This window comes from Armigeres subalbatus, chromosome 2 (assembly GCF_024139115.2).
Source record: "Armigeres subalbatus isolate Guangzhou_Male chromosome 2, GZ_Asu_2, whole genome shotgun sequence".
In the NCBI taxonomy this organism is placed as follows: Eukaryota; Metazoa; Arthropoda; class Insecta; order Diptera; family Culicidae; genus Armigeres; species Armigeres subalbatus.
Genome location: NC_085140.1, coordinates 223,799,090 through 223,826,380, shown reverse-complemented (window position 1 = coordinate 223,826,380; position 27,291 = coordinate 223,799,090). Strand labels below are relative to the sequence as shown.

The 27,291-nt window shown below is 38.6% G+C and overlaps 1 protein-coding gene and 1 non-coding gene across 4 annotated transcripts in view; both read left to right on the top strand.

The window, feature by feature from the left end:
- LOC134211760 (sex determination protein fruitless) overlaps window positions 1-27,291 on the top strand; it is a 191,266-nt gene that overhangs the window by 113,999 nt on the left and 49,976 nt on the right. The gene's annotated exons all lie outside the window — the stretch shown is intronic.
- Trnaa-agc (transfer RNA alanine (anticodon AGC)) lies at window positions 7,075-7,149 on the top strand. Its single transcript has one exon. It is a non-coding gene; the product is annotated as a tRNA-Ala (tRNA).

Sequence of the window (27,291 nt, the reverse complement as noted above, 5' to 3'; positions counted from 1 at the left end):
TTTGTATGAAAAACGACTTCCGCTGCTATTATTCTGAACAGAGGTGTACATTAATGCCGACATTTTGGTAAATATTCACAACTTTTAGGGATATTCGTATAAAAGTCCCATACGCCATAACTGGCCAAACAGCGTTTTTAAAGTGTGATTTCTTCAGAGACGTTTAATTTCGATGGACCTTGTTAAAAAAATTAAAATTCCAGAGCCTGTTGTGATGATTTATTTGCTTATTTTGAAAAGAAAGACCAAACAATGAAATTTTATCAGTGATCGAACTTTATGAACACTTTTACTATTCAATATTATCAAAAATCAAGGATGATGACAAAATACACGATTCGTGACGGTGATCCAGTTAGAAAAAATGATTTCTGGCGATTAATCGCGGAAAAAGGCGAATTTATAGTATTTTCCACATAAGTGTCGTTTATGCAATGGGGCAAAGTTGGACAGGTGTTATGCTCAGCAATGAACAGGAAAACACATGCTCTTTTATACAAATACTATTCTCAAGAAATGATTTTTTTCGATTTTTTTTTTCAAAATTTGGATTTTACTGAAGACTATTTCAAATGCTAATAAAAATTTACCTCCTAATGATTTCTGATTAGTCAGGGTGGTAAGCAATTGAACAACATGAAAAATTATGAAGACCTGATGAAATTTTATTATTTTATTATTTCCCAAAGGGCAGTTTTTAAAAAAATATTTATATCTACCTAGATGAAAATGGAGAAAGGTTAGTTATGTAAATACTGTATGGATTATTTTTTGTCCATGATTTTTTTATACTAAACAAATGAATACTAGTATGTACTAACGTACATTTTTTTGTAAATAAAGTGATATTTGGAAAGTGTCCTCTATTTCCGCGTATTTTCTTATACTTTCAATAGAAGTGTAACATATTCCGAAAATATGGACAAATATAAACATAATAACGCTGATGTATTAGACATTTTTTGCAAATATTACCTTGCTTAGTAAAAAAATGCATATGAACTGGTATTCACTTGTAAGCATAAAAAACTGAATAATATTAAATCCATATATTGTTTAATAAGTAATCCTTTTCTATTTTCTTTTAAGTCGATACGAGTATTGTTCGGATGCATTCGAGAAGTTCCTTGTAGCAGACACCGTTTATGGTAGAAGTGCTCAAAGCTGAAATTATTTATTAATCAGTTATTTTCTTACTCTTAAATTTTGGAATTTACCCACATTAGTTTCCTCCTCAATTCTTCCACACTCGAACTCGAACTACGATCCAGAGCCAGATGACCGGTTTTCTTATCTATAGGTAACGTATTTTTAGGTTATAAATCTGATGAATATATATCACGTTAACCCTATGTCACAGATATTCTGCACAGTTTTTTTTTCCGTGGTACAATTATAGTATTTTGATAATTAATGGCTTCCCTTTTTAGATTTAAACAATTATTATTATTATTATTTATTCAGACTAAGGCCGAAGTGGCCTGTGCGGTATATAAGAGTTTTCTCCATTCGGCTCGGTCCATGGCTACACGTCGCCAACCACGCAGTCTACGGAGGGTCCGCAAGTCATCTTCCACCTGATCGATCCACCTTGCCCGCTGCGCACCTCGCCTTCTTGTGCCCGTCGGATCGTTGTCGAGAACCATTTTCACCGGGTTACTGTCCGACATTCTGGCTACGTGCCCGGCCCACCGCAGTCTTTTACCATATTCATCAAATCTTCTCCCCGGACCAGAGTTGTATTCAGCATCTGTCATTTGCCCGAAGGGCTGCAGTGGTGCCAGAACATCCCCCGCTCCGTGGGTCCTGGGTATATCCTACGGGTTGCTCGCAGGATTCACGATCCGTCACTTCCATAACAGCTAGTTTGACAACCGGTCGCTTCAGATCTCTACCACTAGCTGTACGCACCACAGCTTGCCGCACTCAACCATCGCTTCCAACAATTACTTGAACAACCTTCGCGCGGATCCAAGTTCTCCGATTACCTTCAGCTACGTAGACCAAATCTCAAACTTTCACCAGCTTAGACTCTTCAAACCACTTGGTTTGGGAAAAATATATAACGCTCTTTTACTGGAATGTATTCAACCGTCTAAGACGAATTAAGTACTCTCCATTTAATTCAACTAGTTAATTTTCGTTATCTTTGCAGATACGTATTTCGACCACAACTGTGTGGTCGTCTTCAGTGTCTCGTATTTGACTCAACTCAAGTTGAGAGTACTTAATTCGTCTTAGACACTTGGTTTGTTCAGTGTTGGGAAGTATTCTTTTATTCATCGAGTCCATACTGCATCCGAAAGAAATTGTGATCTCTGATAGCTGGTCTTCAACGTTTCGGCCAAGTTCACCGGAGTTCACATGAAATCATGGTTCCCGGATGAGCTCCCCATAATAAAGTGGTTCGGCGTGAGCGCCTCATCTTTCGCCGATGTTTGAGGCATGTAGTTCAGCGGACGAGAATTTATAAAGTCTTCCGCCTCTGCTAGAACCGTTAGTCAAATTTCATCGTTCAACTTACGCCCGTCGTCTAACGCTCGTATAGTCTCCTTGACATTCCATACCATCCGTTCCCATACACCACCCATGTGTGGTGCGGATGGCGGATTAAAAGTCCACTTGGTACGTGCATCGGTGAACGTTTCGGCGCACTCATTGTTTATGGTTTTAATCTGCTCTGCTAACTCATTGCTTGCCCCAACAAAATTAGTACCATTGTCCGAAAACATCTCTACTGGAGACCCTCGCCTACGAACGAATCTTCTAATGGCCGAGTCGGTAGGAAGATTGTGAGCTACTTCCAAATGGACGGCACGGATGACCAAACAAGTAAAGACGACCACGTATCTTTTCTCGCGGCGACGTCCAACAGCAACTTCTAGCGGCCCTAAGTAGTCAACCCCTACGTAACTGAATGGTCGAACAAATGGGGTCAGTCGTTCTTCCGGTAGTGGCGCCATTCTTGGATTTTGAGGTTGGCACTTCGTCACTGTACAATGCTGGCTTTTTTTCATCACTTTGTCCACTGACGATCTTAAGCTGGAAATATGAAATCGCTGACGTACTTCGTTGACAACTGTTTCGCGATTGGCGTGTCCATATCTATCTTGAACGACACACCTTATTACCGTGGGGAAACAGGCACACCTCACAAAGCTTGAATCGTTGTAATGCTCTTAGACGATCCATAACGTTCATTTGCTTGAACTTGTCGCAGTTGCGCACACGATGATCTAGTTTCCAACATATTGGGCATGGCTCTCGCGGAAGATGTTTTACTGCCACACTTGGAGTCTCGTGCGATAGTATGTGCGCCTTTAGGTTGTGTTTTGTTCTATCAGTGTGAATGTTCTCTTCTCTCGATGCCACGAATGTTGTCACCTCGCTCGCATCAACCACGAGCCGGTCCATAAACTCCCCAAACTCCTTTAGCGATGGTTCGTTGAACACTCGTTTATACCGAACCCATTCTAATTTAATCGATGCGGGTAGCTTCTCCACAAGCTCCTCCAATAGAGTGGGATTCGACAGGTGACTTCGCAAATTTGCAGCCTCGAGGTGGTCGCACAATTGTTGAACCGCTATACCAAAACTCATCAAACTGCGTCAAGTCGTTCCGACTTCGGTGCTTCCAAACGACGAACTTTCGCCAGTAGATTTTTGACGAGTAACTCCGGACGTCCATACAATCGCCGAAGGGTTTCCATGATTGACAACACCGCGTTCGGGAACATGAGCTCCGTTACTACTGCGTCACGCGCTTGGCCACGTGAGCACTCTCGTAGCCGGATTACATTTTCCACCGGAGAAAATCCGCAGGCTACAGTCGAATCTTGGTAGCTGCTATAGAAGATGGGCCACTCTTCAGAGTCACCTGAAAACGTAGGTAACTTCTTGAAAACACCCATGGTCCATTTCATCATTTCAATGACTGAGAGGTTTTTCCCATGTTTGGACCCCCAGCCCTGCGCCCAGAGAGGGTTTCCAGTACCGACACTTTTTTTGTAGTACCGGTTCTACGGTACTGAGGATTCCAGTACCGGTAGTACCGGGAAATACCGGTACTGGAGTGTTTTTTTTTTACTGTTGTCGGTTTTTAAACTGATTTTCCTTTCATTGGTCAACGTATACAATCGGTAATATAAAAAGAGTTTACTCTTGATTTGAATAGAGATCCAGTTCTGTAAATTAGTAAACTCAGGCGTGTATAAAACTTTACGGAGCCACGTTTCTTTGTGATACATACAATTAATATCATCTTATCATTAATTTAAAAAGAGAGGGATAGAAGCCTACGTACTCGTGGTGGCTCGAGGTATGATTTGCATTTTTTAAGGATGGATGGGGCTTACGATTCGGGATTAGGGAATTACAGCAACTCATCCGGGCATTTGGCGTCACGGACGGTGCGATGTGTCGTCCTGCTCGAAGTGTGGTTCGACTGGAGCATCTTCAGGATGGCCAAAGCTACGGAGTTCTACGGAACAGAAAGGCAGAGGCAATACAAAAAAACTGTGAAGAAAGAAAAAAAACAATAGTATTAGATTTTAATGCCTTTGTTCTTCGGGCAAAATTTTTAGATTTCGTGGAAGCAGTACCCAAGTAATCAATAAGCACAATAAGCACTCCAATTCGCCAAATCGACATATAAGGCCAATATATGGCTATTCAAAAACCTATAAGCATTGAAGTAGCACTATGTGCTTATTGGTTATTGATTACTTGGGTGGTGTCCTACACTCTGTGCAAAAAAATCTGCTCTATGATTTTACTCCACCTAAAGGTTTTTTTTATCTCAATTCAGTAAGTGGAACTAATAAAGGGATATTTGAATTTTTTAAATGTCATATCGAACTATCAAAAAATGCACGCCAGAACCACAGGAGTTTGACATGAAGTTCTATTAATCTATCCTTCTATTAATCGCACTTACAAATTAACATTATAAAATCGTTTAGATGGTGTAAAATCAAAGAGCTGATATTTTGCACAGCGTTTAGGACAACACTCCCTGGAAGGATTGTTTCCCTGGGGCCACTAGAGTATCCAATAATTGCTTTCTGACGTCGTTTTCCGAGCAGAACCCTACGTGATCGATGTCATCATAACCGGCTCTGCACCTACATAAGTTGCCATGCTATACTCTACACGACAGTGCAACAATGGACCGAATTGGGGACTGCCTTCACTATACAACGCAGAATTTATACCGTTATGTGATGCTGAAAACAAGTTCCTAATTATTTGATGCCTAGAAAATAAAATCAAAATAGACAAACTATTTAAATTAAACTTTACAATATGGTAGATCAACTGGTCTCAACTCCAGAATGATTTGGAGAACTTAGAACATCCGGTTTGTACATATTCAAATTGTAAATCATGCACATGGCATCTAAGGGCATGTATAGACCCCATGGGTTGCTAATGACTTTGTATTGAGCCCAGTTGACATGGTAGATCAATTGGTCTGAACTCCAGAATGATGTAAAAAACGGTTTGAACAAATCTAGATCGTAAATCATACGCATGTCCTCTAAGGGCCTGTATGAACCCCATGCGTTTCTATTGGCTGTGTATCGAGCCCAGTTGTCTTGGTAGACCAATTCGTCTGAACTCCCGAATGATTTGAAAAACTTCGAATGTCCTTTTTGGACATATTTAGATCAATGATATGGAAATTCTAATATCGTCTTTCAAACTGCGATTCCAGGATCCGTCTTTTTGATTGTTTTTTTTTATTCTTGAAGCATCAGAAGATTTCTGGAATGAAATGATGGAAGATCTGTCAAAAAGCTTGATTTAAATAAGTATGTGGCATGACCCCTTTTTCTGATCCGATTTCAAATCTCAATGTATGGTTACAATCAGTAAGAGCCCTACTTTATTTGTGGTTACTAATATTATTCTGCTTTTAGCCACAACTTATCCTAAAACCTACCACATGTTTGGTGTTATAAACCTACTATCCAAAAACCCGGATAAAATCGGTATCCGATGGCTAAAAGCGGCTCCATGAACATATCGTAAAACTACATTAAATTTCTAATTTACAATGTTATGAAAACTCATATGTGAATATGTACGTTATGTGGAAGATATTGATTTGGAAAATGTATTGGAGGTAACCACTTTCCCTTCGATGGGACTCGAACCCATGACCCTACAGTACGCTAGACTGGTGCTTTAACCAACTAAGCTACGAAGGACCTCCGTCGGCCTTCGCAACCTAGCGGCTACTGAACGAGCTCGAGATTCCCAAATTGGACGCATAGTCAAATCACTCGCAATCCATTTATCGCCAATACTTCCACATGTGTATTGTACACGTCCACATTAGAGGAGCGTGAGTATTTAGAATGTCTGGCGGCTATACACATTCTTCATCAGCAACTGTACTGAACAAGTGAGGTTGTGTAAGCTATTTGCCAGTCGGTCGTCAAGCTCAACCGCATTGCGTAGGCAAGAGCACGCAACTGATTTGACTATGCGAGTGATTTGACTATGCGTCCAATTTGGGAATCTCGAGCTCGTTCAGTAGCCTCTAGGTTGCGAAGGCCGACGGAGGTCCTTCGTAGCTTAGTTGGTTAAAGCACCAGTCTAGCGTACTGTAGGGTCATGGGTTCGAGTCCCATCGAAGGGAAAGTGGTTACCTCCAATACATTTTCCAAATCAATATCTTCCACATAACGTACATATTCACATATGAGTTTTCATAACATTGTAAATTAACGTCCAAGTCGGGTGGTTTAATCCCCGGAAATAGGCAATTACCTTTGATTGAACTGAACTTGAGTTGCGTGCTCTTGCCTACGCAATGCGGTCGGGTCTGAGCTTGACGACCGACTGGCAAATAGCTTACACAACCTCACTTGATCAGTACCGTTGCTGATGAAGAATGTGTATAGCCGCCAGACATTCTAAATACTCACGCTCCTCTAATGTGGACGTGTACAATACACATGTGGAAGTATTGGCTTGATAAATGGATTGCGAGTGATTTGACTATGCGTCCAATTTGGGAATCTCGAGCTCGTTCAGTAGCCGCTAGGTTGCGAAGGCCGACGGAGGTCCTTCGTAGCTTAGTTGGTTAAAGCACCAGTCTAGCGTACTGTAGGGTCATGGGTTCGAGTCCCATCGAAGGAAAGTGGTTACCTCCAATACATTTTCCAAATCAATATCTTCCACATAACGTACATATTCACATATGAGTTTTCATAACATTGTAAATTAACGTCCAAGTCGGGTGGTTTAATCCCCGGAAATAGGCAATTACCTTTGATTGAACTGAACTTGAGTTGCGTGCTCTTGCCTACGCAATGCGGTCGGGTCTGAGCTTGACGACCGACTGGCAAATAGCTTACACAACCAGGGATGCCAGAGAATATTTTCAAATGTCTTCACAGTCGTTTAAATATGTCTTCAAATGTCTTCAATATAAAAATTATGATTATTAGCGAGAAATATCAAAATCCAATAGGTTTGTAAATTCAATCATGTCCTTGCTTTATTGATGTGGAATGTTAATTTTTTTAAACATTCAAATTGATAGAATTCAAGAGAATATTCTATAAAATTTTCACGAGATAGTGTATAACGAGTTTCCCCTGGATTTTATACTGAGTCTGGTTAAAATTCCACCGGATTTTCAACTGCATTTTCATGAGGAATTCTTCCACATTTATTTTTAAAGAATACCCTGTAAGCTTTCAAAATTTACCGTGAAATATTTGAAAAACATCCAGACGAAATTTCCCGAAGAATTCCTGTTGGAACACCCAGAGGATTTACTGAAGAAACTTCTGGAGAAATTTCTGAAGGAACTCCCGGAGGAATTGCTGGAGGATTTTCAGAAGGAATTCTTGGAGAAACTTAAGAAGGAATTCCAATAGGAACTTCGGGATGAATTCCGGAGGGATTTTCTGGAGAAATTTCTGAACGATATTCCTGAGGAATTACTGAAGGAATATCCGGTGGAATTCCTGAAGAAATTTCTAAAGAAACTTCCGGAGGAATTCTTGGAAGTAGTTCTGGATGAACTCCTGGAGGAGCTTCTTAGATATAGCTCCGTAGTATATTTCCAGAGGCATTCTTGGAGAATCTTTCGGCAACATTCTTGGAGAATCTTCCAGTGGAATTCCTGGAGAAACTTCCAAGGGAATTAATGTGGAAACTTTCGGAGGGATCACTGGAGGAGCTTAAGCGGGAATTTTTGAAAATTCTGGGGGAACTTTCGGAAGAATTTCTGCAAGAACTTCCGGAGGAATGCTTGAAAGAAATGCTGGAGGAATTCGTGGAGGAGCTACCGAAGTAGTTCAGGAGGATCTTCCGAAGGTAATCTTGGATGTTCTTCCGCTGGAATTCTCGGACGACCTTACAGAGGAGCTCCTAGAAGAAATTCCAACGGTATTCCTTGAGGATTTTTCGGAGAAATTCCTGAAACTTCCGGACAAATTCGTGTAGGAAATAGAACGTGTAGGAATACTAGAACGATTTTTTGGAGAAATTCATAAAGGAATTCTTAGATAAAATACTGCAAGAATGTTCAAAGTTATTTCTTGAAGAATTACCAAAGGAATTCAAGGAAGAATTTAGCGAAGGTGTGTAATAAGTTTCCTCCGGATTTCTTTTAAGAACATTTTCCTGTAGTAATTTACTATGGGATATCTGAGAAATATCTGTTTAGCACCAAGACAATTTCACCCAAGTAACACCAAGCATTACAATATTGCACATATATCAATCACAAATCGGCATGCTAAATGCTAATTGCATTAGATCAGTTTTAACGATGTAAAGTTGCATTTATTTATCAACTGTCAGACAACGATACTCTAAATCAGTATTACGAATGCAGCGATGCATTATTGATGCTTTATTTCAACATGTCAAAGCAATGAACCATTAATTCGGTCTTATAATTGCCCTTTTCCACTTTAAGTCAACTTTTAGGGCTGTGTTCTTTACAAGCATATATAGCTTCATGGTTACTTGGGCAATTTCTTGTCGACATTCGTAAGAATTTTCTATGGGAATTAATTGAGGCAAATTCATTGTGGAAATCAAAAGGGATTTTTTTTTTGTGGGGGCTTAGTAGAATTTCCCGTTTGATATTTGGAGTGTTTCCTTTATTTTTTTCTTAACGGAAATTATTATAAATTTCCACGATAATTTTAACTGAATTTTCAATTTCAATTCTCCTAAATTTAGACACGAAATTCCTCATCGGAAATTCTCCTTATAAAATTCACGATTTTTTTTAATTTTCACTGAAAAGTCTTGAAAATCCACGGGAAATTCGAAGAGTTCTGGTTCTAGCTCAACGGTTGAATAGATTAAATCTTGTCATAGAAAAATTCAGTCAATGTTGGCTGCAAATTAGGTAGCTATGAAAATAACGAAATGATCGAAATACCTTTTTAAAGACGCCGCCAAGAAAAATTCAAACGAATGCTACCATCGCGACCAGCGCACAGCTCAAAGTTAAGTGTGCATGAGGTTTAAAATGCGTTGCAGTTATCAACCGGCTAGTGTGAATGTATTTTAAGTTTGAGATTCTAAGCTCGAGACAAAGACTATTATATAACTTTTGTAATATTTATATACCTAGTTTACATAGAGGTCGCAGAATTTATAAGCTTATGAGTAAGTAGTGAAATTGTATTTTCTATTCGCTGGCTTATTGATTGTCTTCAAGTGTCTTCAAATAAGTAGATAAGTCTTCAAATATTTTGAAAAGTCTTCAAAATGTCTTCACGAAATAAATGTCTTCACAGAAATTCAAATGTCTTCAAATTGAAGACATGTCTTCAAATCTGGCATCTCTGTACACAACCTCACTTGATCAGTACCGTTGCTGATGAAGAATGTGTATAGCCGCCAGACATTCTAAATACTCACGCTCCTCTAATGTGGACGTGTACAATACACATGTGGAAGTATTGGCTTGATAAATGGATTGCGAGTGATTTGACTATGCGTCCAATTTGGGAATCTCGAGCTCGTTCAGTAGCCGCTAGGTTGCGAAGGCCGACGGAGGTCCTTCGTAGCTTAGTTGGTTAAAGCACCAGTCTAGCGTACTGTAGGGTCATGGGTTCGAGTCCCATCGAAGGGAAAGTGGTTACCTCCAATACATTTTCCAAATCAATATCTTCCACATAACGTACATATTCACAGATGAGTTTTCATAACATTGTAAATTAACGTCCAAGTCGGGTGGTTTAATCCCCGGAAATAGGCAATTACCTTTGATTGAACTGAACTTGAGTTGCGTGCTCTTGCCTACGCAATGCGGTCGGGTCTGAGCTTGACGACCGACTGGCAAATAGCTTACACAACCTCACTTGATCAGTACCGTTGCTGATGAAGAATGTGTATAGCCGCCAGACATTCTAAATACTCACGCTCCTCTAATGTGGACGTGTACAATACACATGTGGAAGTATTGGCTTGATAAATGGATTGCGAGTGATTTGACTATGCGTCCAATTTGGGAATCTCGAGCTCGTTCAGTAGCCGCTAGGTTGCGAAGGCCGACGGAGGTCCTTCGTAGCTTAGTTGGTTAAAGCACCAGTCTAGCGTACTGTAGGGTCATGGGTTCGAGTCCCATCGAAGGGAAAGTGGTTACCTCCAATACATTTTCCAAATCAATATCTTCCACATAACGTACATATTCACATATGAGTTTTCATAACATTGTAAATTAACGTCCAAGTCGGGTGGTTTAATCCCCGGAAATAGGCAATTACCTTTGATTGAACCAAATTAAATTTCTAATTCAGACATCCCTGAATTGTCAAAATCGGACAATAATTTACATAGTTACAACACATCCATTATACCCCCAAAATTTGCCTATCCCAATTATTTTGGACTATAGATAGTGGAATATATAGATGAGCGAAGATAAATCCTCTGTCTCCAAACGAATTGTCAAACGTGTCTGTAAACGATCATGATGTCATTTCCATGAAAATGTTATGGGGTGTGATGTCATAATGTCATATGCGCCTAGTACACGGTCAAAAAAACGAACCCAACCATGCTTTCGCTCATCTATAGATTCTACTATCTATATTTTGGACATCCCCTGAAAGCAGGAGGTCAGATATCAATGAAGCTTTAGCTTCATCACGTCGCATATACAGCGGTTAAAGTCCGATCCCAATGAGTCGGCAACGATTCTTGTATCTTGGGATGTTCTGAGCATCGTTTTAAGGCAAGAGGTGAAGAGCAAAACGCACGAGCTTGCGCTGGATAGACTCAATACGTTGTTTATTTGTTTATTTGTTTACAACATCAACAGGCTCTGTGTGGCCCCAATGAGTTGAATGCTAGTTTGGTAATATTGGGACCACAGTACGGCTGTGTATTCCAATATTGGTCTAACTAGGGAGCAATATAAAGCTTTCAAATAGTGCACATTTGTGAAGTTGTTAGTGACTCGAAATAAAAATCTAAGTTTAATCGTTTTGTATCAAATCTCGCATGCGAACCGCTCAGTGAATGTTATACTTGTAATGTCATCGTAATGGCTCCAGGAACAAATATATGAATCGTGTACATCAATATAACTTCGATTCACACAATCTTCCCGATTCCGTTTAGCCTCATTACGGAGAAGGACACAAATAAGCATGGTGCCAATTGCATTTTAACATCGCGCGTTGCTTTTTCTGTTACCCATCTAGTTTTGTTTTTAAACTATGTAGTTTTATTTGCTAATTACCTACTACGTGCATTCATCTCTTAGACTAGGTGTTCCGTGTTTTCTTAACACTATCATCCTTATCATCCCCTATTTGATATGTTACATTTTTAATTATTATTAATACATTTCAATTGCCTCTGGCAGTTAGGATTTTTCCTCTGGTTTGATTGAACCATGTAGGAATTACAATGTTTTAAACTTAAACTAAACTTAACCTAATTTATACTAGGGGTACAAGGAGCTAATCGTTGCAATAGAAGATTGCAAGGATTTTTGTCTAAAATTGGAAATTATTTTATTGGACATTTGATGCAATTTCTCAATATTAGAAATTCTATGAAGTTCATTGGTACTATACCACGGGCACGGAGGCAACTTCAGAATCATTTTCAAAATTTTATTTTGAATCCTCTGAAGTGCCTTCTTTCTGGTATTGCAGCAACTAGTCCATATTGGCACAGCATACAACATGGCTGGTCTAAAAATTTGTTTGTAAATCAAAAATTTGTTATTAAGACGAAGTTTTGATTTTCTGTTTATAAGTGGATATAGACACTTAATATAGTTGTTACATTTGGCTTGAAGGCCTTCAATGTGATTTTTAAAATTAATTTTTGGTCCAGCAGAAGTCCTAAATATTTAGCTTCGCTAGACCAATTAATTGGAACCCCATTCATAGTGACAATATGTCTCCTAGAAGGTTTCAAATAAGAAGCTCTCGGCGTATGTGGGAAAATTATAAGCTGAGTTTTGGAAGCATTCGGGGAAATTTTCCATTTTTGCAAGTAAGTGGAGAAAATATCCAAACTTTTTTGCAATCTACTACAAATGACACGAAGGCTTCGCCCTTTGGCTGAGAACCCGTGTCATCTGCAAACAAAGATTTTTGACACCCTGGTGGTGAATTAGGTAAGTCAGAAGTAAAAATGTTATACAATATGGGCCCCAGTATGCTGCCTTGGGGGACACCAGCCCTTACAGGTAACTATCAGATTTAGAATTCTGATAGTTTACCTGCAGTGAGCGATCTGAAAAATAATTTTGGATCAGTTTAACAATATACAGAGGAAAATTAAAATTCATCAAATTTACAATCAAACCTTCATGCCAAACACTGTCAAATATCAAGAAGAGCAACTCCAGTCGAATACCCTTCAGATTTGTTAAGCCGAATTGAATTCGTTACTTTTAATACCTGATGAGTGGTTGAATACCCATAGCGAAAAGCAAATTGCTCATCGGCAAAAATAGCATTGTCATTAATATGGACCATCATTCTATTTAAAATAATCTTTTCAAACAGTTTGCTTATTGAAGAAAGCAAACTGATTGGACGATAACTAGAAGCCTCAGCTGGATTTTTGTCCGGCTTCAAATTTGGAACAACTTTGGCGTTTTTCCATTTATCTGGAAAGTATGCTAATTGAAAATATTTGTTAAATAAATGAACCAAAAAGGATAAAGAGCTCTCAGGAAGTTTTTTGATAAGTATGTAGAAAATACCATCATCACCGGGACTTTCATATTTTTAAATTTTCTAGTAATAGATCTCACTTCATCCAAATTAGTTCCCAACGAAGGGTCAAAAACATTCTCTTGATTGAGAATGTCTTCGAAGCTCCGTGTAACCTGGGGTGACATTGCGCATCTCGAATCGAATCACTCGATTCGTAAGTTTTTGGATTCGTTTCGAAAAAATGCGGCATTATCTATTTCGTTCGACTTCATTCAGTCGCAGTACAAGATTTCGAATGGTGCTGTACTAGTTCAATCGAGTATGTTCTGTCAAACGAAATGTAAACAGAGAGAATAAGAGATAGCTGTCTCCGTGTTTAGTATGCCGCCCGGCTGGAGAGACAACCTTCAGCGCATGGCGAATGTGAGTAAACAGAGAGAATAAGAGTAATTTCATCTGCGTGTAGCATGTTGCCTGTTGGAAAGGCATCCTTCAGGGCATGAATTGGTAGTTAATTTTGAAACAAGTAAATTGTGCTCAATGACTTTAAAGCAATATTATTTATTGAGCAGTTGCAACCGATTAAAACATGCCGAAACGACATGTTTTGTAAATTGAGATATTGTTACGACACAAATTATAAGTTTTATGTTTATTCGAGTGTATGCCACAGATCTAATTTTGAGCTAAATAATTTAAAGCTAGAGAAGGATTCGATAATAAATTACTTTGATGTTTCCATGTATTTTAGTTAAATGCACTTGGGTCATCTAATGCGCTTTTTTTATTTTACGTAGATTTTGGAATATACACGTTTTTACGCAGATTTTCCTCATAGATTTTTCACGCGATTTATCGAAATCGTCAAAAATTACGTGAAAACTTCAAAAACCCGATTTTAGTTGAAGTCGTTTTTACGCGGATTTCGGGATAATTAGAGATTGCATAATGTCTGGAAACTATGAAAGTAGGTATACTAATGACATTCTTTTCCTCAAGAGACAAAAATAAAACATTTATTCTCTTCCCGTAGAGAAATAATAACAAATATAATTCAAAACTTTCAGCAAGAAATAACTCTCGAACAACATTCGAAAGCTATAAAGGTGACGAGTGTTTTTCATTCGACTTGAGTCGTTTTTCAGTGTGCTAACGAGTTTCCATAATGCCAAAACATCTCGTTATTCTTGTACCTCCTCGAGCATACTCGAACGATGAGTCGTTTTCGAGATCGAATCGAAACCCGTAATGCCAAACATGTTCGACTCGATAGAATTACGTTCGAATCGAGATGCACCATGCCACCCCTGATCCTCTATTGGACTAGAGAGACCTAGACTAAAATTATGGACACTCTCGAACTGCTGAGCAAGTTTTTGAGCCTTTTCACCATTTGTCAATAAAATTTTATTTCGCTCTTTAAGCGCTGGAATTGGCTTTTGAGGTTATTTAAGAATTTTCGTTATTTTCCAAAAGGGTTTCGAACTGGGATCCAACTTCGAGACATTCTTCCCAAAGTTGGTATTTCTCAGAATTGCGAAACGTTTTTTAAATTTCATTTTGCAAATCTAGCCAAATAACTTTCAACGCGAGATCGCGAGTTCTTTGGTATTGCCTTCGCCTCACATTTTTAAGACGGATCAGTAGCTGAAGATCATCGTCAATAATAATGGAGTTGAATTTAATTTCACATTTAGGAATTGCAATTAAATTTGTCAAAGACGAGAGCATTATCAATATCACTTTTGGTATCGAGAGAAATATCAACATCAAAATTCCTATTGATATAAGTTTTATATAAATCCCAGTCAGCTCTATGATAATTAAAAGTAGAGCTGGTTGGATTATAAATGGCTTCTTGTGATATTTCAAATGTCACAGGAAGGTGATCAGAGTCAAAGTCAGCGTGAGTTACCAATAAGGTACCAGTCAAAACGATTAATGCAAGAGATGGCGTTTTTTCAATGGTAGTAAAATCGAAATTGCATCATTATTAAACTACTAATCAGTGCAAACTAAGTGCAGGAGATAATCTTTTCACCTCATACTTCATTCCTTATCACTACTTTCTTCTAAAACACCACCATTTTCCATAAATTTGCAAAATACTTGATTTTCCCATACATTTTATCAATTTCAAACTACCATTCTTCCATGAGCTCATGGTGAAAATTTTGAAAATCTCAGAACATAGAGTAGCAGGCTTAACAACACAGATAGAAACGCCGGTATCGCCACTCAGTGACGAGTACCGTAAACATGGTGCACGGAAGGTTGTTGTCTACACTTTTACGGCTGCTGCACCCTGGAAGTAAATGTCATCGAAGTAAACAGTCGGTCCCTTATTGGCCACACAGCTGACTTGAATCCGTTAGTTTTGAAGATTAGAATTTGAAGATCAGCTCTCAACAAATTCCTTTGCTGACCATTGCACTGGAAAGGCAAGTAGGCAGCAATAAAAGAGAATTGTCCAAAATTTGTTTCAACAGAAACTCCCAAGGTTTCGAAAACTTTGGTTTCAAACGAAGAGTATAATTTATGTTTGATACGTCTATTTATGACAATGGCGACCCCCCCACAGGCGCTGTCAAGACGATCATTTCGGTAAATAAAATAATTTGGATCTCTTTTAATGAAAAGACCAGGTTTTAAATATGTTTCCGTTATAATGGCAATGTGCACATTATGAACTGATTGAAAGTTGAATAATTCATCTTCCTTACCATTTAAAGAGCTGGCATTCCAATTTGAAATTTGCAAAGAATTACTTGAATCCATAAAAACGAAGTCCAATAACATTTTTTTGCGTAAATTTGATACCAACCTGAACAGCTTCAGTTTTGGTATTTGCTTTGAACATTGCATCAATCATGTGATGCATTTGTTCATTTAGAAAATCAAAGTTTGAGGCGACATGCTACCTGAGTCGTCAAAACGAACGTACGAAAGTCATTCATCGTCGGTAAATTTTCAGAAATAAAATTTTGTCTGCCTGCAGCGATGCTAGCATAGAAGGGCGTGTTTGAAAAATTAGAATTCGACGAACTGTTCGTTACCCGGTGTGAGGTAGGAGCAAAATTTGTTGGTGGATTGTGGTGGGTATGAATTGCTCGACCGGCAAACGGATTTTGAGCGTTTGAAATATGTTTACCCGGCGAATCTGGGATCCTATTGGAATTTCCCGTCATCAATTTTGCACGGGAGCTCAAAACTTTTTTGCGTGAAAAGCATTCCCAGAAATTGGATTTATGATTGCCCCCACAATTGGCACATTTAAATTTATTGGAATCCTCTCACAGGACAGGCGTCCTTGGCGTGAGAGGTTCCACCACAAATCATTTAGCATCCATGTGGCAATGTTTAGTTCCGTGACCCCACTTTTGGCACTTACGGCACTGTGTGGGGTTTTGGAAATTTCCCTCAGGCCTGCGGAAATGTTCCAATGTCACACGGACATGGGACATAATACAGGCCTTTTCTAAACTTTTCATATTATTTAGTTTATTTTTGTTGAAGTGAACTCAATAAAATTCTTGAGAAATACCTCTCTGGGAAGTACCAGAGCGAGATTTCTTTTCCATCTTAATTACTTGGACTGGTGAAAATCCAAGTAATTTAGAAATTTCAATTTTAATCTCATCCAGTGATTTGTCATCACTGGGGAGACCTTTCAAGACGACTCGCTCAGTTTTGTCGCCGTATGTGAAGAATTAATGGCGCTTCTCAGTTAAATACTGAAGAAGACGTTTGCGATCGTCAAAGGATCCCGGCAAAACGCGGCAGTCACCCTTCCTGGCAATCTGAAATGGAACCTTGATTCCCTGAAGGTTACTCAAAATCTCATTCCGAAAGCCAGAAAACTCGGCAACAGATACAACAATTGGCGGAATCCTTTGCTTTTTCGCATGAATCGAATCACCTGGGGTGGTATTGCGCACATCGAATCGAATCACTCGATTCGTACGTTTTTGCATTCATTTCGAAAAAAATGCGGCATTATGTATTTCGTTCGACTTCATTCAGTCGCAGTACAAGATTTCGAATGGTGCTGTACTAGCTCAATCGAGTATGTTCTGTCAAACGAAATGTAAACAGAGAGAATAAGTAATAGCTGTCTCTGTGTTTAGTATGGCGCCCTCTGGAGAGACAACCTTCAGCACATGGCGAATGTGAGTAAACAGAAAGAATAAGAGATAATTTCATCTGCGTGTGGCATATTGCCTGTTGGAAAGGCATCCTTCAGTATATAAATTGGCAGTTAATTTATAAACAAGCAAATTGTGTTTAATTCCTATAAAAAGCAATATTATTTATTGAGCAGTTGCAACCGATTTAAACATTATGCCGATACGACATGTTTTGTAAATTGAGTTATTGTTACGGCACAATATATATGTTTTATGCTCGGTTTTATGTTTATTTGAGTTTATGCCACAGATCCAATTTTGAGCTAAATAATTTAAAGCTAAAGAAGGATTGGATAATAAATTACATTGATGTTTCCATGTGTTTTCATTAAATGCACTTGGGTCATCGCGTGCGTTTTTTTTTTAAATTTACTTCAACTATTTTTACGTAGATTTTTCCCATAGATTTTTCACGCGGTTTATCGAAATCGTTAAGAAATACGATTTTAGTTAAAGTCGTTTTTACGCGGTTTTCGGGATAATTAGAGTTTGCATATTGTCTGGAAACTATAAAAGTAGGTATACTAATGACATTCTTTCCTTCAAGATACAATAATGAACCATTTATTCTCTTCTCGTACAGAAATAATAACAAATATGAATCAAACTTTCAGCAAGAAATTACTCTCGAACAACATTCGAAAGCTATAAAGGTGACGATCGTTTTTCATTCGACTTGAGTCGTTTTTCAGCGTGCTATCGAGTATCCATAATGCCAAAACATCTCGTTATTCTTGTACCTCCTTGAGCATACTCGAACGATGAGTCGTTTTCGAGATCGAATCGACAGCCATAATGCTAAACATGTTCGACTCGATAGAATTTCGTTCGAATCGAGATGCGCAATGCCACCCCTGGGCTAGAGGTAGATTCGATTTAGTCAATTTCATCATAAATCTAATCGAACTGATTGCTCAGTTTGATAGGAGAAGAATTATTTCCGATATTAGAGTTAGAAGGAATATCTGAAGTCTCCAGCTTCCTTCTATTTTTTCCGCGCTTTGGCAGGACGGTCTTGGAACCTTGTTTCTTAGAAGGAAGTGGATAATTCAGAGATTCCCCCTTCCTCTTGTTTTTATTAATGCTCATTGCTGAGCCTGAAAACGTGACCTTCTAAGAGGTTTTTTCAGAACGGTGTCCCTGCAGGATTACCACCGCTTGTCGGAATTTTACTTCCGCAAACGGGTCCAACGTAAAACGAAGGCACGGGTCCTTGCAAAGATCGTAACGGTATCAGTGGGTATAAATAGCGCTGAGAAGCACTGTTGAAATTAACATAGCTTCGGGTAGTATAACTAAAACTTCCTTTAGCAAAGAGAGAAAATAGAACCGTACAGCACGATGCGGTCTGAACCCATCTAGTTTAAAGTTCGGTAAGTAGTCCGAACTAGCCAATGGTGTCGAACGCATCGAATCCGTTCAACTACGATTTATTCGGTACGCACTTAGCAACTTTCCCTGGAGGGCAGTGTGGCGATGCTCATCCTACTTGGTTGGCATTGTACAAAAATACATATGAGAGAGTTAGTTCTGAAAATGTAATGCGAGAGTTCGACTACGTGCCTGGTGTTGGGAATTTGGTTTCATCAGTATACCCACTAAGCTACGGAGGACGACGGAGGTGCTTCGTAGCTCAGTATGGAAAGCACCTATCTAGCGTACTGGTTTTGTGGGATCAAACCCCACCGAAGGGAGCGGTTACCCTCCAATACCTTTTCCGAACTAAATCTATCACATATTGTGCATATGCATAAATCGAGTTTCAGAAATAATTTCAATTTAATATTTATTGGATTATTTGGCATACAAAAGATTCAATTTTGAACTAAATAATTTAAAGCTAAAGAAATATTCAATACTAAATTACCTTGATGATTCTATGTGTTTTACTTAATGCTCTTGGGTCGCATTTTGCGTACTTTTCATATAGCATATTGTTTGGAAACTATAAAAGTACTAGTTTATTTGTGGACGCAGAAGCGCCCGAGGCAGGTGTTTTTTTTTTCAATATAAACGGTTAATTAATTCATGCATTTAAAAAAAAATAAAAAATTTAATCGTCTGTTGTCTGTGATTTTTTTTTATCAAATGCTTTGTCTGGTTGTCTAAGGTTGTCACTGGTTTTGTTTTCTGCATCTGATATAAAAAAGAATTGAAGTGTCAAATATTTTATTTTTCTGTGAGAATTTCCCCGCGTGCTGCGTCTGGTTGGCTAGTCACCGGACAGACAAACAGGACTATTATATATAGTATATATACTAATGACAATTTTTCTTTCAAGGTGTATAAGGTATATAATAGAAAATTTATTATGTTTACGTTGAGAAATAATAACAAATATAATTCAACACTTTCAGTAAGCGCTAATGAATAAGCCTCGAACAGCATTCGAAAGCTATAAAGGTGACGAGCTATTTTCATTCGACTTGAGCCGTTTCCCAGTGTGCTATCGAGCCCCCATAATGTAAAAACATCTCGATATTATTGTACCTCCTCGTCCATCCTCGTACGATAAGTTGTTTTCGAGATCGAACCGATAGCCGTAATGCCAAACATGTTCGACTCGATAGAATTTCGTTCGAATCTAGATGCGCACTGCCATCCCTGATTTGAGTTTCGACAAAATTTAGCCTATCTCAATCATTTTGTTTCACCCCGGTGGCATCTCCATGGCGTAAACAACTATGTCGTGGAGTTCAAGAAGTGATCAAAACAGCATGGAGGAACATCAGTGCGTGAAGTGTCAAAAATCATAATATTCGATAACTAAAAGAATAAAACTAGTGTACAAAACCAAATTGAGTAATGCTCTGTTGAATAAATCACTATGTTCTACTGATATAAGTTTGAAGTAATTCAATAAATCGAAACTATTCGATCAAAACTAATTTATGCTTAAGTGTACCTAATAATGTGAGACACCTATTTTTTCGCATATTTATTTTATGAAGTTGGCCAAATTTTGCAAAACATTTGAATTCAACTTCAACTCTTGGATTACAAACAAAATAGTAAAGATCGGTGCAACAGAGGAAAAAGTTATCTTAAAATATGGGTTGGACTTGGACCTATTAATGTGAGATTGACTGTAGCCTTTTTGTTACACCTTGTTGTACGAGAAAGACAAAAACTTGAAAAAATTCTAAAATTCAAAATGTGAAAATTATGAAATCGCAAATAAAAGGTTCCCCAAATCACACGCTACGCGCCTTTCACTGGGCACTGCAATGCCCATGGTCGCATATTTATAACATTTGCATTTTGGTTGATTTTGTAAATCGTTTGTCAATCATCCCCACAAACTTAATCATTTCCGTAAGCTAGATAAGAAAGATAGTAAAACGTATTTAACTGTTGTGGGATTAGATGCAGTAAATTGAGCTTTGTAAACAATTCACAGGATTTGTACACAATTCACAAAAATGCGAGTGTTACAAATATGCGATCATGGGCAGTGCATGCAATGTTTTATCGCTGGTGCGCTGCATGCAATGTTCCATCTACGCTTCTATCTCAACGACGACAGAATCACAGTCGCCAAGCCACAGCGACAGTCGCTTCGAGTGTGTGTTGAGAGAACCCTTGATTTTTTTATATCATTTAACCCTTAAATGCGCAATGTTGTTTTAAAACGACAAACCGAAAATACGTTTAATGTTAATGATTTCAATGGTTATTTACGTTAAAAATATTTCCGACGATTTCTTAAAAAATCGCCTTGCGCCTTTAAGGGTTAATATTGTGATTTTAAGCGAAATCAAACATTTAGGTCTTATAGGGCTAATCTTTTTGTCTCTCGAAGTTGTCGAAGTTCCACTCGTAAAAATTAATAATTACTACGATGCAAACTAAACTAAAAAAAACTTTCTTGTACAAGAAAGGCAAAAATCTTTAAAATATGTTTTGTTTTTTCGGCCACACTTTGATGACTACTGGTCAATATTGTCAAACTCTACCGGGGAAGCTCGTGCCGGTGCATAAATGCCTTCAGTGAAGTAAACATTGTTAGCTAGACGCATGCTAGACGCAAAACAAGTGTGAAGCGAAAACACGCACATGTAGCACCAAGTTAACTCTTTCAGTACCAATCGCGTATGCTGATTTGATTGAAAAGATTCATGCATACATGTGGTGGATATGTACATAGCGAGAAAGCTTTCTGAAGCTCAAAGCACATGTATGTGCGAAGGCGCCTAAAAATATGATTTTGTTTTGTATTTCTCCGTTCCTTCGCCGGCAACATTCATTCTCTGAAACGAATAATTCTAGAGCTGGCTTGCGTTCATACTCAAACGCGAAAAACTATACCAAAATATGCATTAGCTGTAGCGCAATATGTTTTGGGGCAGTCTACGAGCGACACCCTAATTAAGTTCTGCAACATCAGACCTCAACAGCTCAGTATTTTTAAATTTTCCTTGACTTTTTTTCTTAGTTCAGTGAATAATATTATTTTTACAGTATGCAATTTTCAACCGATTTTTTGTCGCCCACAAGTAGCATTCTATACGAAAAACAAAGCATGATTGATTGAAATGATTGAAATTTTTATTTATTTATTGCTTGAACACTAGTTTTACACGATTTAAGTGCTCGGTCACAAAGCTTTGGAAAATTGATTTCTAGTTTTTGCCTTTCTCATAAACCAGTACCAAAAGGCTATTTTTTATCTCAAAAACCCAGATTAATCCACCTAGCGGCGATGATGCCTTTCTCGTGCATCATGAAATGTATTGAATAAATGAAATTAGAAAGGTCAAACAAGCACTTTAGGGCAATAGATCGCATTTTTTCTATCATTTTGCATGTTTTGCATTAATTAATATGCATTGCCACCACTATTGGAAAATAAACCGATTTGAATTTTTTTACACAAAAATTAAACAAAAATTTCGATTATTTTTATTTTTTTTTGAAGAATCTTGCAATTGTTTTTAACATCCAGCACGTTATCCAGATGATATTAGCATTTTGCAGTTCCATATCAAGAATAAACAAACTCATCTCATTAATTATAATAATTGCTCTCGTCCGATTCTTAAAAAAAGGCAAATAAAATTGTTGTTCAATTTGTGTGCAATTCGATAGTGTAACACTGTGATTATCAGCCGACCAACTGCACGAGATACCTACGCTTGCCGTTGCAGCATGATGTTACAATTGAATGACATTCTACCAAGGCACCAATGATTACTTTGTCTCAATATCTCAGGTCCCAAACAAAATTGATGACGATCATTTAAAAGTAATGGTAACTTGTTCGATGGAAATGCTTGCCAGTGTGCAAGTCGTTGTAATATGGCAATCGATTAAGGTGACACGGGAAGCACTAAAAATCATGAAATCGTCATCATTTTCATCATTGAATGCTTAACTTTTTTCTACAACAAATATGATTTTGAAAAAGTATCACCGGCGCGTGCTTACTCGCAATCTACATGCTGAAACATTTACAGTTACATCAAACAACTGAAACCCGAAGTACGCCGCTCCAAGGTTTCGAGGTGATAATGCTAGAAAGAGACGAAAGATAGAAAAAATAACACGGTGTTTAGTGCCTCACCGAGTCACCTTAAGCAAATTAAAATGTGAATCCACTTCTAAATTGTCTACAATTTTTATTAGATATCCGCTTATGATTTCTAACTAGGCTGTACTAAATTGAATGTGTAGCTGCAAGTTCCCGACAAATTCAACCCGAAAAAAATATCTGGATTATAATTCATAGGCTTTTTGTCAACGAAAAATGTTGATTTTTGGGTATTTCGAAAGACGAAATTTGTTGAAACACATAGAAGATCCATTTCGATTATAAAACAATGTTGGCTTTCATTTAGTTGTTGTTGCAATGATTTTCGTTCATCCAACTCAGAGTACCGGTTTTTTAGGGGCAAAATTATGTCAAAAACACTAAATCAATTTGAAGCACACCTAAATTTCATCCAATTTAGCTAAAATTTTCACCGTTCTATCTGAGCATTAGACACCAATTTGAGACTTATTTGGGTAGTGGTATATGTGGATGTACTGTGCTCATTCTAGCACACTCTGCCACTCCTCCTGACACACCATGTGGGACTCACTTAGGTTCTCACTACAGCCATGCGAGGCTGACTTGGGTGCTCACCTCTAACATGCCATGTACGTCTGACTTATATGCTCACTCTACCTCCCCTCTGCCATGCCTCGAGGTGTTGATAGCGATAGGTACCGACAGTTCTGCAATACGACCCTCTTACCTCGGCATGTGCAGTCCATACTCACATCTTTGCGCTCACTCATCTGCCATGCCTCAAGGTGACGACTGCGGTTCCCACCCGCTGCGACACTCGTACCTCGGCAAGGGCAAACCTCTCATTCACTTCCCGTGTTCACCCTTCTTGCGATCTAACTAACCAATCACACGTTAGTCATGCTTGTCGACTGCTGCTCGGCGCGCCAGATTCTCTGCAAGCTGCAAGCAATCTGAGTATTTGCAGTCGAAACTGGGTTCTTCTTTTCCACCGCTTGGCACATCTTCTGGTTTAGGGTATCCGGGTATCCGACCGCAAACTTCTAGCATAGCTCATCTTTCGACGTCGAAACGAGAACATACGAACAGTGTGTGCGCTGCAGTTTCATCAACACCTGGGCAGTCAGGACAGGCAGCGTCTTCTGCGTGCCTAAACCTGTGGAGGTACTGCCAGGAGCAGCCATGGCCTGACAGGAATAGTGTCAGATGGAAGTGAAATTCCCCATGGGGTATCCCCACCCAGCACGATATGTTAGGTATCAGCCGCTGGTTCCACCTACCTTTGGAAGAACTATCCCACTCGCGCTGCCATCTGGCAACCGAAGTCACTCTGAAGTGTTCGCGGACTTCTCTTGTGCCACGTAGCTCGAAACACTCATCGTCTTCCCGGATGACCAGCCCGACTGGCATCATGCTCGCTATCATGCAGGCTGCATCGGGTGAAATCGTGCGGTAGGAAGCAGTACGTGCACTTCAGCTTCCGCAGGTAACTGGTTACCCCCAGAGCTCTCGCCCAGGACCACCGTACCTAGAAATAGATACGGCAACGGGTGCCAGTAGCCTACGTCAACTGGCACAAACCTTGGAACTGTTGGACATTATACTCGATAATGCTGCAACAGCAATCGCACGCATAGTTGACATAGTTACGATTATGTAGTTATACCTAATCGTCAGATTTGTACAAAATATATGGTGAGATGGATCAACCTTGGTCTTAACCAAGTTACCGAGAAAAAGTTAAGTAAAAAAATATCACAAATGCACATAATCCAAATAGGGGAACTGTTCCGCTTTCCATCTCACTGAACATATATTCATCTCATCGCAAAACAAAGAAATACAGCGCCAATCTCGTCGCTTCTTTTTGCTAACACGCGTGCTCACTGGTGAAAAAATCACAAAATAAGAAACAAACAAAATTTTTTTTCATTGCTTCGTTTTTGATGGGATGGAAATAGGACCTATGGGATGAAGTGCCGATCCGTTCCCCTTTAAAATTGGTATTAATTACAAGAAGTCTATTGTGGGTTTAAATGTTAGGGACCAAATTACTATCTGTGCAGTGCACAGGTTGCACATGCGGATTGCGGACGCGACGTCTCTAGGGGTTCTTTCTAAAATTACGTAAAGCTAAATTTGGTGATTTTGGACCCCCACCCTCCCCCTCGTAACACTTTTTGTATGTAAGGTTTATTTTTTTGTATGGATCGTGACGCTCGGCTTGACCCTCTATTTCTCCTTTCAGCGTTACGTAATTTATGAAAGACCCCTAGGTGAAATAATTTTGGTTGGAAATGCAATATATGAAGATTAATAACGATCAATGTGCTCAACCGTAGCATATAGGCCTTTTCATGTGACACTGCCGAGACTGCACTTGTTTACAACCGCTGAACATGCCTGCAAGTCCGAAGCTGTCACTTTCATAGAAGAACTGTCAATTGACGATAAAATCAGCTGTTTTTAAACGTCTCGTGAAAAGGCCCATTGGGACAAGATTAGAGCCGTATACCCTAATTCAGACAATTCGCTTACAAATGGTATTTCATCTGAAATATGGTATTGCCCGTTGCATAAATTTTTAGACTCTAGCGTAACTATGTTTTGCTTTGAATTTTTAGCGTGCACACCAATACATTCAAACTACCTTTGTAATTGTTTTTTGTTGTTGTTATTTAACGTACACACGTGTTTTTGTTCACTCAAACAAACAGCAAACAGACCTATTTAATTTGTATCTTTGACACGGGGAAAATATTCACGCAAATAATTTTCGCGCAGGAGTCTAATAAGGCGGAATCTGCGCAATATGGGTAAAGCTTCTTTTTAACTCGGGAAGTTGCAACACGTGAGAGTTTTGAGAAGATTCGCAACAGCTGATTCGCTGATCGATATAGAGAGGAGTGAAATCAGACGCACTTACTAAACTAAAAACATCCATGTTACGCTGCTTTGAAAATAAGCATCTAATCATTGTAATTATTTATCTTGACGTAATGATATCAGATAGGAGGCAGAGTTCTAGCTGTTAATGCAAAATAATAAAGCAAGTAATTGCATAGAATAAAGTTTACAATTGAATTTCTCCGTTAATGCGTTTTTGCATGAAGAAGAAATAGAAGAAAATTGCAAGGGGAAGCATACTGGAAATTTTTTAAAACCCTTCTCAAAAATGCTAGAAGCAATTTAATTAAAAACGGAAAGCAGTACGGGGTTGGACTTTTCTTATATTGTATATTAAGTGTGATAGGGTAACGGTACCAATAGTAGAGGTATTAGTAGATCAACAAAAGAAAATTATTTTTAAAAATTGATAATTATGGGAAATTTACTGCTTTAATATCTTAGTCATTAGATAAACTAATAAACTTGCTAACAAAAATGAGATAGATGTCATATAACATCAACAATTACCAAAAATTGCTTGCACCACTATGGGTACACTGTTCCTTTAGTGGCGGTAAAAATTAATTTTGGTTCCTATAGTGGTGCTATCCATTGATTTCTTATGAGACTCGCCACTATTGGTACAGGTGCAAGGGAGTCCATTTTGTTAAGGAAAATCATTGTTTTCACTAGTTTTTCAAGCGAAAACTTAAGATCGAAGTGTGCCGCGCTCGCGATTTGACGCGATTATTTTGCCTCTGTCTTGCTTCCGTCATTTTTTTTCGGATTTTTGTAATACATACTTATAACTATTTGATAATTAAAACGTAAATGAATAAAAATTGAAGTGCGCGTAATAATTCTAGTTTCTTTGGTGGATTAATAATTAACATAAAAAGACCGAAGTGTTCCTAGTGCATGGTGTTCGAGTTGAAGGAGAACCATTAAGATAAGTTTCTCATTTTTATCGTTTTACTTTAAACAGCAGGCATTAAAGAATCGTTTGCCCAATTTTTTTTGCACGTATTTGTAATTTTAAGGTGGGAAGGCTCAAGTTTCGGAAATGTTTGGAGGCTCCGGCAACGGTGAGTTTGTCAGCATCTTTTTGTTAATTTGGGAACAGGCGGAGTTCCGGAAGGGACGATTCTGGGGTAGCGCGAAGGCGGTTTGTGTTTGTGTGAAGATTTGTATGGGAAGCAGTTGATGTTTCTATATGTAAGGGCGGAATAGGAGGTTCATTTGTTTTGAGTTGATTTGCCACTGCTAAATTGAGGGTAATTGTACCAATTTAACCATTTCACACTGTCAGTAAAAACGTGAATCGACTCAGGGCCAATAGGTTATCCACTGCGTTCGTTTATGCGGATGCCGGGTGGATTCTGAGGTTGTATGTTTAAGTTCGTTATGATTTTTCTTTAAGTTGTAGGAGACCTTTAACTGATTTTAGTGTTTTCCCATGCAGGTTCCCATATACCCTAGATTGCATTTGCGTGGCCCCTGAATCGCCGCCGGGTAGCTTGTTGTTCTGTCAGTA